This window comes from Phascolarctos cinereus, unplaced genomic scaffold, assembly GCF_003287225.1.
Source record: "Phascolarctos cinereus isolate Bilbo 61053 unplaced genomic scaffold, phaCin_HiC Scaffold_4;HRSCAF=312, whole genome shotgun sequence".
NCBI lineage: Eukaryota > Metazoa > Chordata > Mammalia > Diprotodontia > Phascolarctidae > Phascolarctos > Phascolarctos cinereus.
The window spans coordinates 451,794,920-451,808,247 of record NW_027555847.1 but is presented as its reverse complement, the minus strand read 5'-3'; the positions used below and the strand labels follow the sequence as shown (position 1 = coordinate 451,808,247).

Here is a 13,328-nt window from a genome sequence, read left to right as displayed (position 1 = left end):
TATTTTCTGATCCACCATCTAGTGTCCTCTCTCTATTAACTACCTTGTATTTATTTTATATGTGTTTATGTGTATGTTGTTTTCCCAATAGAGTCCAAATTCCTTTACAGCAGGGAATCTTTTTTTTATTTTTGACTTTGTATCAACAGAAACTACAGTGTGCAATGCTTGGTATAAAGTAGGCATTTAATAAATGTTTGTTGATTGATTGAGTGCATTTGAAACATAGTATCACAGATGTAAACGCTCTGAAAGGTCCATGTAATCTAATCTCCTTATTTACAAATGAGGAAACCAATTTTTGACTCGGCCAAGGTCACACAGCTCATAAGTAGAGAGCCAAAATTTGAACCCAGGTCTTTTAGCTCCAATATTACTATTCTCAAAAAAAAATCATTTTAAAGATATCCGTTAGCACCAACTTGGAAATATCTATTTCCCTATTAACCATAAGCTCATTACACATAATTGCTTACAGATTATAATGAATTTTTCTTTAGTATTGAACAAGGTCTCTTTTGAATTACTGACCTTAAGTGAAAGGAATCTCAAATTTAATATCAGCCTTCTTAGATACTGTCAATCCTTGGGGTGTAGGGAGAAATTAGATTGTTGGAGGATGCTTGGGAAGCTTAATAGTATAGCCAAGCTCTCAACAACAATTTGTCAGGTAAGAATTAAAGTGACCAATGCCATTAACCTTCATCAGTAACAATACTTGGTCATCTCCCTCTAGATGCTTCCTCATCTGTCATGATTCATGTGGAATGATTCACAGGAATATGTGAGATCAGTCAGACATGGCCCATTATGTTTTGACATTGACTGGAAACTGAAAAAAAAAGTATATACATGTACATACATATATATATACACACACACACATATACACATACACATATATATACAGACACACATATAGAGAGATGTATATATGTGTGTATGTATTCATATATACACGTATATATATATATATATATATATATATATATATATATATCCATGTACAAAATTGCTACTAAAGGGGGAAAAAAGATAAGCCATTCTACCTTAAGCCTGTTTGAAGCTACCTGAAGGTAGAGCTGGAGGAGTAGGATTTACACTTTGAAACAATAATTATTCACAATGATTTACTTACCCCAAATAAAATAACAAGTGAGACTTCAAAGAGTCAAAGATTAAAGATATTTTAGAAGATACTTTTAATGGCATTTTATGGAATACTAGAAACTCATAAAGTTAAGCAATTTCCTATTTTTTTTCTCAATTTTTTAAAGTGTTCTTTTGCAATTTTTTTTCATGTTGTCTTCTCCATTAGAACATGCACTCATGGAGGGCAAAACTGTGTTTCTACCATTCTCTATATTCCTAATATTCGGCACAGTGCCTAGCCCACAGAAAGCAATTTAGAAATGTTCTTTGACTATGATACTTTCTTGTCATAGAAACAATATTGAGAAATGGGCAAACCCACATGTGTCCTGAACAAGAACATGAAAACTGAGGTGGAAGTTGAGAGAAAAATAATATCATATTCATTTTGAGGTTGGTTTGTTTTTCTGAGCTTAAAAGTCTAACTACGGAGAAAGGTGATCCAAAGTAATTCTTTTTTTTTCAGCCAAAGACAAGGTTTATTAGAACATCTACCATATTGAACAGACTCTTAAGGAGTCTGAACATTAGTAGGCTATTGGCTAGATTTTAAGAATCTGAGCATGTGGCTAGATTTCAAGAATCTGAGCAACTTAATGGAGACAAGATGGACCTTATATACAGAAAGATTGTGGGAGGGATCTAGGAGTGGCCAAGTAGATTGGGGTGACTGGAGGAGGGGGAAGATCTGGATGGGAGTGGCCAGTAAGCTGGGGTGAACAGAAATCCTGGGACTTGGACCATGTGGCCAAAGGAGAATGGAGCCTAGCTAGGATTAAGGGTGGGCATTGGGAGGTAAAACAATGGAAAGCCTAAACTAGATTAAGGGTAACAAAGAATTGGGAGATTGGGTGTAGCCACAATGAAAGACCTATTGATAGAATTATAGCCTAAGGTGAATGGCAGAGGTTTGGCCATGTGGGAAAGTCCAAGGTTTTTCCTTTCCTGAGTCCAGATACCAATCCACCATTTCCCCCCTCAAACAAATGGGACCCAAATTCTTTTGGGGTAAGGGGCAAAGACCTAGGTTTCTGAAACTGCTTCCTGCTGGCAAGAGGCATAGAGTTGTCCTTGCCTTGAGGGGGTCCCAAAGAGGTTGACTGGAAGCAAGCACAGGCTGCATCCAGGGAGCCATGGGGGGACATTGGCTGGTACCCGCTGTTTGCTATCGATTGTAGATGAATGGCTCGTAGTCTACGTCAGAGGCCAGCTTCTTTACCTTGAGCAGGATGTGCTGAACCTGGGTGATGCTTCCAGGCAAAGGTTGCCATAAGGCCCAAGGCCATTGCCAGTGGGGCTCACGCTGTGGCTGCTGCCCCTCCCACATCCTTCCTTTCCTAGGTGGGGGAGGGAGAAATCAATGGTGAGGGGTAAAGGGTGAAACTCTCTTCTCCTATGAGAGGGGTTAACAGATACCCTCTTGACTCAAGGGAAGGGAGCAGGAAAAAGGAGTTGACCAGGGTTGTAAGGAGGATTTCAAAACTGCTTAATGATCAATCACAAAACCTCCAGAATCTTCCAAGATATTTTTAGCTGTTCTAACTTTTCCCTGTAACCTCCATGAAGGAGGATTCAGGGGTGTAGAGGGAAGGGAGTAAGTAAGCCTCAGGGAATCAAAAAGCAACTGCAGTTTTTTCCCAATTCCCTAGAGCCAAGAGAATTGATGGAATTGGGAATACACTTCCAGATAGGGCGTCCATCCTTGTCCTCTATGCTGTGGAATGTGTACCCATGTCCATGGCCTCGAATGGACCTAGTGCACCAAGAGCCTGAGAGTGTCAGGCCAAGTGCGAGATAGCCTCATGACTGTCTGCCCAAAAAGAACCTCCAAGTCTTGGTGCTTGGAGAGTGAGCAAGAAAGCTGGAGGGGTGGGGGGGGGAGGCAGGAGGCTTACATACCTTGCAGTCTTGGCTGGAGAAGAATTTTCTGGTTAAACAGTTTCCCCATACGGGCCACCAAAATATTGAGGTTTAGGGGTTAAGTGGTGCTGGGACCCCAAAATCACAGCACAAAGGTCCTGTCTGAAAGAATTAGACCCAAGCCTTCTTTCAGCCAAAGACAAGGTTTATTAGAACATCCATCATATTGGGCAGACTCTTAAGGAGTCTGAATATTAGTGAGCTATTGGCTAGATTATAAGAATCTGAGCAGTGGCTAGATTTTAAAAATATGGGCATGTAGCTAGATTTTAAGAATCTGAGCCCAAAGCAATTCTTAACAGAAAAAAATGTATTCCTCATTACTCTCACTGAAATTTCTCACCATCATCCACTCATTTGGGTCACGTATATTGAAGGCAGGTGCTAAAGTACAAAAAAAAGTATCTAGGAAAGGTAATCCAATTTAACATTATCAGCCAATAATATCTCAGTTTATCACTTCTTTAGCAGGGAGCAAGAATTTAAGAGTTGAAGACACAGAATAGGTCAAATCTGATGGTAAGAGAAAGTGCCAGGAAACATCCCAAGTACAAGATACTGCCAAGCCCTGAAGGCTGATGTAGTAATAGAGTGCACAACTCCGGTCAGCTGAGAAGCCATTCAAATCTTGTACATTTTATGGGGGCAGTGAGAGGGGAAGAGGGAGAAAAGGGAAGAAGAATGGTATTAAAAGGCTAATAATAGGGCAATGATAATAAATATTAGCAACTTCACCATTTTTGCCAAATGCTGGCCCAGAGTTTCATCAAGTACGATGGAAACCAAAATATCTGATTCAATCTAAAAATTACTCAATTGATAGCAGTGTAGCTAAACCTAGGTTATGTGGCTTTTAAATAATAATACTTTTAAAAATGGGCACATACCTTTCAATCAAGGTCTAGGAAAAATATATAATCTGATGCTAAAATGAAATTAAAGACATTTGGCCTCAACTCTTATCACTATTGTTCTTGTTGTAAATTGTTGTTAGCTCTCAGGAGAATTTGTGGGGAAAAAATCTTAGTGCTTTCAAACAAATTTTTATTCTTTTGGCCCAATAACATGAAGAATAATAGGAATGAAAATGATTGCCAGGAGGAACTTCCAGGAGCCAAAAAGTAAGCAGTAAATCGCCATAACTCTCCCATATTCACCTCCAAACAACCATAAAATAGCATCCCAAAACAAATACAGAAACAGCAGAAACAACAAAAAGATGGGGTGGAAAAAGCTTTTAGCCTAAGAAACTTAGAGGAGTGGCAGGAAAGGTCTGTCTCATTCAGGTAAACAGAGAGCACAGTCCAGGACAGGAAGTGCCCCAGCAAGCCAGGAGCAAGCATCACCTCAGCAAATCAGCAATAGATCCTAAACCCCAGTGTGGTGAGGTGGTAAACACCAACACCAGGATCCCCTATGTACCTCAGTGTAGCTGGGGGAACAGGCAGACTCCAGCTCCAAGAATCACCAGGTGTTTCAGCATAGCCCCAGGCAAACATGCAAGCTCCAGGGGTCAGACTCCTAGTGCTTCAGTGTAGCTCTCCAGAAATGCAGAAATTACCCATGGCATCAGCACACAACAGACACCAGAACTAGGACATCTGGCTCAGCATCTGGCAAACTGCTGGACAATAGTCTCCAGTCACCAGCCACCCTCCAACAAACCCCCTCAGCATAGCACCTGATACAAAAGTCCACTGTGGGCCTCAGGGCAGCATCAGCACAGCACCTGGGAAACAGCCAGGGCCTACCTCTTGGCACAAGAAGCCCAAGAAAATGCCCCTTTCATCCTAGAAGCAGAGCTCAAATTTAAAAGAAAGGAAAAAAGGCAAAAAAAAAAAAAAGATAAGCAAAAAACCAACAAACAAAGAATCTGACCATAGAAAGTTATTATGGTGACAGGGAAGATCCAGACACAAACTCAGAAGAGGACAACAATGTCAAAATACCTACAGGAAAAGCCTCAAACAAAAAATGGGAAGTAGTGTCAAGTCCAGAAAGAACTCATGAGAGAGCTCAAAAAGGGGCTTAAAAATCACGTAACAGAGGTAGAAGTTGGGAAAAGAAATAAGAGCAATGCAACAGAATTATTAAACAAAAAAAGAGGCAACAGCTTAGAAAAAGAAAATAACTCCTTAAAAAGTACAATTAGCCAAATGAAAAAAGAAATACAAAAGCTGAGTAAAACAACTCCTTAAAAGTTAAAATTGGGTAAGTGGAAGCTAATGACTCTATGAGACATCAAGAACCAATCAAACAAATTCAAAAGAATGAAAAAATAGAAGAAAATGGAAAAACCACTGACCCGGAAACCACTGGACTACCTGAAAGCCATAATCAAAAGAAGGACCTGGACAGCATCTTTTAGGAAATTATCAAGAAAACTGCCCTTACATCCTGGAACCAGAGGGCAAAATAGTCATTGAAAGAATACACCAATCATCTTAAGGAAGAGAACCCAAAATAAAAAATCCTAGAAATACGATAGCTAAATTTCAGAACTACCACATCAAGGAAAAAATACTGCAAATGGCCAGAAAGAAATAATTCAAATATCAGGGAGCTACAATCAGGATTACACAGAATTTAGCAGCTGCAACATTAAGGGATTAGAGGTCATGGAACATGATATTATAGGAGGCAAAGGAACTAGGACTACAACCAAGAATCATCTACCCAGCAAAATTAAGCATAATATTTTGAGAGGAAAAATGGTAATTCAATGAAATGGAAGGAGTTCAAGCTTTCATAAGAAGAAGAACAGAATTAAACAACAACAACAAAAATCTCCAATGTCAAAACCCAGAAGCCTAAAAAGGAAAAAGGGAAAACAAAACATAAGAGATTCAATGGAGCTGAAGTGTTTACATCCCTACATGGGAATGTGATACTTGTAATTCTTAAAAATTGTACCACTAATAGAATATACATAGACAGAGGGTACAGGCATAAGACAAATTGAAGGGGAATGACATAAAAAATAATTAAGGGATGAGAAACAGGAATACACTGGGAGCAAAAGTAAGGGAGAGGGAGAATGGGGTAAATTGTTTTACATGAAGAGGTGTTTAAGACCCATTAAAATGAAGGAAAAGGTGAGAGGGTAAAAGACGGGCATCACTTGAACCTTACTCTCATCAGTATTGGCTCAAAGAAGGAATAATATACACAATCAATTGAATATAGAAATCTATCTTACCTGACAGGGAAGTAGGAGGGGAGGAGATTAAGTAAAGGGGAGGGGGAGAGAGACTGACAGAAGAAAGGGCAGATTAGGGGAAGTGGTAGACAGAAGCAAAACACTATGGAAGAAGGAAAGGGTGAAAGAAGACAGAGAACAAACAGGAAGAAAAATAGGATGTAAGGAAATGCAGAGTTAGTAATCACAACTGTAAATGTGAATGGAATAAATGCTCCCATAAAATAGTTGTTTACAAGAAATACATTTACAGCAGAGAAACACAAACAGAGTAAAGGTAAAGGGCAGGGGCAGAATCTATTATGCTTCAGCTGAATAAAAAAAAAAAAAGCCTGGGTAGCAATCCTGATTTCAGACAAAGCAAAAGCAAAGACAGATTAAATTGAAAGACATAAGGAAGGAAAGTACATCTTGCTAAAAAGTAATATAGAAAGTGAAGCAACAGCAATACTAAACATATGTGCATCAAGTGGTATAGCATCTAAATTCTTAAAGGAAAAATTAAATGAATTAAATAAATAGGTAGCAAAAGTATATTAGTGGAGGACCTCAATTGTCCCCTCTCAGAACTCAATAAATCCAACCAAAAAAACTAGAAAGAAAATAAGAAGGTGAATAAAATATTAGAAAAGTTAGATATGATAGACCTTTGCAGAAAATTGAATGGGAACAGAAAGGAACATACCTTTTTTCTCAGCAGCCCATGGCACCAACAGAAAAATTGACTATATATTAGGGCATAAAAACCTCAAAATCGAATGTAGGAAGGCAGAAATATTAAATATATTCTCTTTGGATCATAATGAAATTAAAATAACACCAAACAAAGGTAGTAGAAAGATAGATTAAAAAATTAATTGAAAACTAAATAACCTAATCCTAAAGAATACATGGGTCAAAGAACTAATCACAGAAATAATCAATAATTTCATTAAAGAGAATGACATAATCTGACAACATTCCAAAATTTATGGGATGCAGCCAAAGCAGTACTTAGGGGAAATTTTATTTCTGTAAATTTTTACACCAATGAAATAGAGAAAGAGCAGATCGATGAATTGGGCATGCAACTAAAAAAAAAACTAGAAAAAGAAGAAATTAAAAATCCCCAATTGAACACCAAATTTGAAATCCAGAAAATCAAAAGACTAATAAAATTGAAAGTAAGAAAACTATTGAGTTAATAAATAAAACTAGTAGCTAGGCTTATGGGGGGGAAACAATAAGCCATTGGTTAATTTAATTAAGAAAAGAATAAAACCAAATAGCCAGTATCAAAAATGAAAAGGGTGAAATCATCACCAATGAAGAAGAAATTAAAGCAATCATTAGGAAATATTTTGCCAAACTACATCTCAATAAATCTGACAATCTGAGTGAAATCAATGAATATTTACAAAATATAAGTTACCTAGATTAACAGATCCAGAAATAGAATGTGTAAATAACCCCATCTTAGAAAAAGAAATTGAACAAGCAATTAATGAGCTCCCTAGGAAAAAAAAAAACTCAGTGCTAGATAGGTTCATAAGTGAATTCTACCAAACTTTTAAAGAACAACTAGTTCCAGTACTATATAAACTATTTGGAGAAATAGGAGGAGTTTTACCAAAACTCTTTTTATGACAAAAAATAATGGTGCTGACGTCTAAACTCAAAAGAGCTAAAACAAAGAAAGAAAATTATAGATTGATTTCCCTAATGAATACCTATGCAAAAATTTTGAACAAAATACTAGCAAGGTGATTATGGCAATACAGCACAAGGATTATGCTCTATGACCAGGTGGGATTTATATCAGGAATGTAGAGTTGGTTGAATATTAGGAAAATTATCAACATAATTGACCATATTAATTTAAAAAAAAAACAGAAATCATATGATTATCTCAATAGATGCTGAAAAAGCTTTTGACAAAGTACAGCACCCATTTGTATTAAAAACACTAGAGAGCATAGGAATAAAGGGAATGTTCCTTAAAATGATAAACAGTATCTAGCTAAAACCATCAACAAGCATTATCTGTAATGAGGATAAGCTAAAAGCCTTCCCAAAAAGATCAGGGGTGAAAAAATGATGCCCATTATCACCACTATTATTCAATATAGTACAGAAATGTTAGCTACAGCAATAAGAGGAATAAAAAAAAAGAAATTGAAGGAATTAGAATAGGCGATGAGGAAACAAAAATATCACTTTGCAGATGATGTTATGGTATATTTAGAGAACCCTAAAGAATCAACTAAAAACCATTTGAAATAATTAACAACTTTAGCAAAGTTGCAGGATCTGAGATAAACCCACATAAATCATCAGCATTCCTTTAGATGACCAACAAAGCCCAGCAGCAAGAGATAGAGAAATTCTATTTTAACATAATTGTAAGAGGTGATGGGGGAGCTAAGGTGGTGGAGTAAAAGCAGTGACTTGCTTGAGATCTCCCCCAAACCCCTCCAAATGCCTGTAAAAATGGGTTCTAAACAAATTCTAGAGCAGCAGAACCCACAAAAAGACAGAGTGAAACAAATTTCCAACCCAAGACAACCTGGATGGTTGATGGGAAAGGTCTGTTGTGCTGGGTTGGGAGAAGAACACAATTCAGTATGGACTGCTCAAGCAAAGAATGGGCCTCAGCAAACCTGGAGCAGGCCTCAGGGGACTGAATCACTAGCCGCTGTGGTGGTGTCTCAACCCACAAATGCCTAAGATAACTTAGAAGGTCAGTGGGAAAGTTCTGAGGGACCTAGGTGAGAGAGGAGCATGGCCCAGTCCCAGCCGTGGCGCAGCCCTGGGGCAGCAACTGCTTCTGGAGCAGATGGTGGGGAGGATCAAGTAACTGATCAGAGGAGAATTGTAGGGATCTCTTTGCTGGTGCTGAGTCAGTATTCTCTTGATTTGCCTGTGCTTGGATCTGGGTCCCAGTCCTGGGTGGTGATTCTGGGGCAAGGAAGAGTGCTGGCATGGCAGAACTTGTGGCAGCAGTAAAGAGAGAATCCTCCTCACAGTTCCAAGGCAGAAAATAGTGCTTGTGGTCATTCATAGACCAGAGCACAGGCCAGGAAATGAGTAAACACCTCACCTTTGATCATACCATCTTAGAAGAACTGAAAATTTAAAGGTCCCTAGAAATATCTCTGAAAACAGCTGCACCAAGCTCCTGAAGCTTGGGACAGTACATCATCCACACTGGAAGCAGAGCTCTACATTAACAAAGAACTTGAAAGTCAATTGGCCAGGAACAAGAGCAAACAGCAGGGTGTAGGGGGCAATCTCAGACTATAGAATCTTACTGTGGTGACAAAGAAGAGCAAAACATACGACCAGAAGAAGACAACAAAGTCAAAGCTCCAAGAAGCCTCCAAGAAAAATATGAATTAGTCCCAGGCCATGGAAGAGCTCAAAAAGGATTTTGAGAAGCAAGTATGAGAAGTAGAGGAAAAACTGGGAAGAGAAATGAGAGTGATGTAAGAAAATCATGAAAGACAAGTCAACAGTTTGCTAAATGAGACCCAAAAAAATACTGAAGAAAATAACACCTTAAAAAATAGACTAACCCAAATGGCAAAAGAGGTCCAAAAAGCCAACAAAGAGAATAATACCTTAAAAAGCAGAATTGGCCAAATGGAAAAGGAATTCCAAAAGCTCACTGAAGAAAAAATACCTAAAAAATTAAAATGGAGCAAATGAAAGCTAATGACTCTATGAGAAAGCAAGAAATTATAAACCAAAACCAAAAGAATGAAAAAAATAGAAGACAATATGAAATATCTCATTGGAAAAACAACTGGCCTGGAAAATAGATCCAGGAGAGATAGTCTAAAAACTGTTGGACTATCTGAAAGCCATAACAAAAAAAAAAAGAGCCTAGACAACATCTTTCATGAAATTATCAAGGAAAATTGCCCTGATATTCTAGAACCAGAGGGCAAAATAGAAATTGAAAGAATCCAATGATCACATCCTGAAAGAAATCCCAATAGGAAAACTCTTAGGAATATTATAGCCAAATTTCAGAGTTCTCAGGTTAAGGAGAAAATATTGCAAGCAGCCAGAAAGAAACAATTTGAGTATTGTGGAAACACAATCAGGATAACACAAGATTTAGCAGCTTCTACATTAAGGGATTGGAGGGCTTAGAATATGATATTCCAGAGGTCAAAAGAGCAAGGGTTAAAAACAAGAATCACCTACCCAGCGAAACTGAGTATAATCCTTCAGGGGAAAAAATGGATATTCAATGAAACAGAGAACTTTCAAGCATTCTTGATGAAAAGACCAGAGCTGAATAGAAAATTTGACTTTCAAATACAAGACTTAAGAGAAGCATGAAAAGGTAAACAGAAAAGAGAAATCATAAGGAACTTATTAAAGTTGAACTGCTTACATTCCTACATGGAAAGATGATATTTGTAACTCATGAGATATTTCTCAGTATTAGAGTAGTTGGAGGGAATATACATATACGTGTGTGTGTGTGTGTGTGTAGACAGAGGGTACAGGGTGAGTTGAATATGAAGGGATGATATATAAAAAATAAAATTAAGGGGTGAGAAAGGATTATACTGGGAGAAGGAGAAAGGGATAGGTAGAATGGGGTAAATTATCTCCCATAAAACAGACAAGAAAAAGCTTTTACCATGGAGGGGAAGGGGATGGAGAGAAGAGGGAATGAGTGAATCTTACTCTCATCAGATTTAGCTTAAGGAGGGAATAACATACACACTTAATTGGGTATGGAAATCTATCTTACCCTACAGGAAAATAGGGGGAAGGGGATAAGAGGGGGGATTATAGAAGGGAGGGCATATTGGGGGAGAGGGTAATCAGAAGCAAACACTTTTGAGGAGGGACAGGGTCAAAGGAGAGAATAGAATAAATGGGGGCAGGGATAGGATAGAGGGAAATATAGTTAATTTTTCACCTAACTATAATAGAAGTGTTTTGCATGACTACACATGTGTAACCTATATTGAATTGCTTGCATTCTCAATGAGGGTGGCTGGGGAGGGAGGAAGGGAGAGAACTGAGAACCCAAAGTTTTAAAAACAAATGTTAAAAAATTGTTTTCACATGCAACTGGGAAATAAAATATACAGGCAATGGGGCATAGAAATCTATCCTGCCCTACAGGAAAATAGAAGGGGAAGTGGATAAGAGAAGGGCTGGGGTGATACAAGGGAGGGCAGATTGGGGGAAAGGGGTATTCAGAATGCCATCTTGGAGTGGGGGAGGGGAGAGATGGGGAGAAAATTTGGAACTCAAAATCTTGTAGAAATGAATGTTAAAAATTGAAAATAAATTAATTCAAAAAAATGAAATAAAATAATTGCAAACAATATAAAATATTTGGGAGTTGACCTACCAAGACAAACCCAGGAACTATATGAACACAATTACAAAATTCTTTTCACACAAAGTCAGATCTACACAATTAGAAAAATATCAGTTGCTCATGGGTAGGCCAAGCCAAAATAATAAAAATGGCAATTCTACCTAAGTTAATTTAGTTCTTCAGATAATTTTAATAATATTATATTAAAAAGCTTTTGCACAAACAAAACCAATGCAACCAAGATTAGAAGGGAAGAAGAAATCTGGAAAACAATCTTTACTGCAAATATCTCTGATAAAGGCATCATTTCTCAAATATATACAGAATTGAGTCAAATTTATAAGAATACAAGCCATTCCCCAATTAATAAATGGTCAAAGGATATGAACAGGCTGTTTTCAGATGAAGAAATCAAAGCTATAGGCATATGAAGAAGTACTCTAAATCACTTTTGATTATGCAAATTAAAACAGTTCTAAGGTATCACCTCACACCTATCTGATTAGTTAATATGACAAAAAAAAAGAAAATTATAAATGTTGGAGAGGATGTGGGAAAATTGGGACACTAATGCACTGTTAGTGGAGTTGTGAACTAATTCAAGCATTCTGGAGAGCAATTTGGAACTGTGCTTTGAGCAGGCTATAAAACTGCATACCCTTTGATTCAGCAATAACACTACTAGGTCTCTATCCCAAAGAGATCATAAAAAGAGAAAAAGGACCTACATATGAAAAACATTCATATCAGCCCTATTTATGATGGCAAAATATTGGAAACTGAGGGGATGCCCATCAATTGGGGAATGGCTGAACAACTTGAACACAATATAACACTATTGTGCAATAAGAAATGATGAAATGGCAGATTTCAGAAAAACCTGGAAAGACTTGTGCAAACTGATGCAAAGTGAAATGAGAACCAGGAGAACATTGTTACATAGTATAAACAACACTGACAATTAACTATGAATGACTCAGCTCTGCTCAGCAACACAATGATCCAAGACAAGAACAAAGGATTCACAAAGGAACATGCTATTTACATCCAGAGAAAGAACTAATGGATTCTGAACACAGATCAGAGCATATTTTTTTTTACTTAGTTTATTCTCTTTTGTGTTTTTTTTCCTTTTGATCTATTTCTTCTTTCACCACTATGACTAATATGTAAATGTGTTTTACATGATAGCACATGTATAACCTATATCAAATTGACTACCATTTTACAAATAGGGGAGGTGATGGAGAGATGGAGAAAAATTTGAAACTCAAAATCTTATAAAAATGTATGCTAAAAATTGTCTTGACATGTAATTGGGGAAAAAACAAAATGCTATCAAAAGGAGGATGAAAAAATGACTATTAGAAGGAATATATAGTTTATATTCCAAAAGTTCTTTTGTTCAGTTTTTTGAGATATAGAATACATTTATGCTAATGTTATGTATTATGTTTATAATCAGAGCAGTAATTAGTAATTTTTTCACTTGGAACAAAAACCATTGATGGGAGGGTGGGTGCTAGTTCTATTTGCAATAGGAGAGGAAATAATCCATCTATCTCCTCCAGGAGCAAAAAGGAAAATTGGTTTGGGGATACAGGAGATAGGACCCTTCCTTCTAGTCAGGACACAAGCAGAAAACACCCACCCTATGTTAATGCACTAGGCAAAAGCCCAGTTGGTGATGTTACTTATAGTTCTGGTTAGAAGTGAAACTATAGG

General features: G+C 37.3%; 1 long non-coding RNA gene across 1 annotated transcript in view; it reads right to left on the bottom strand.

Annotated features, from left to right (window-relative positions):
• LOC144456696 (uncharacterized) overlaps positions 1-13,328 on the bottom strand; it is a 204,138-nt gene that overhangs the window by 24,629 nt on the left and 166,181 nt on the right. The window lies entirely within an intron of this gene.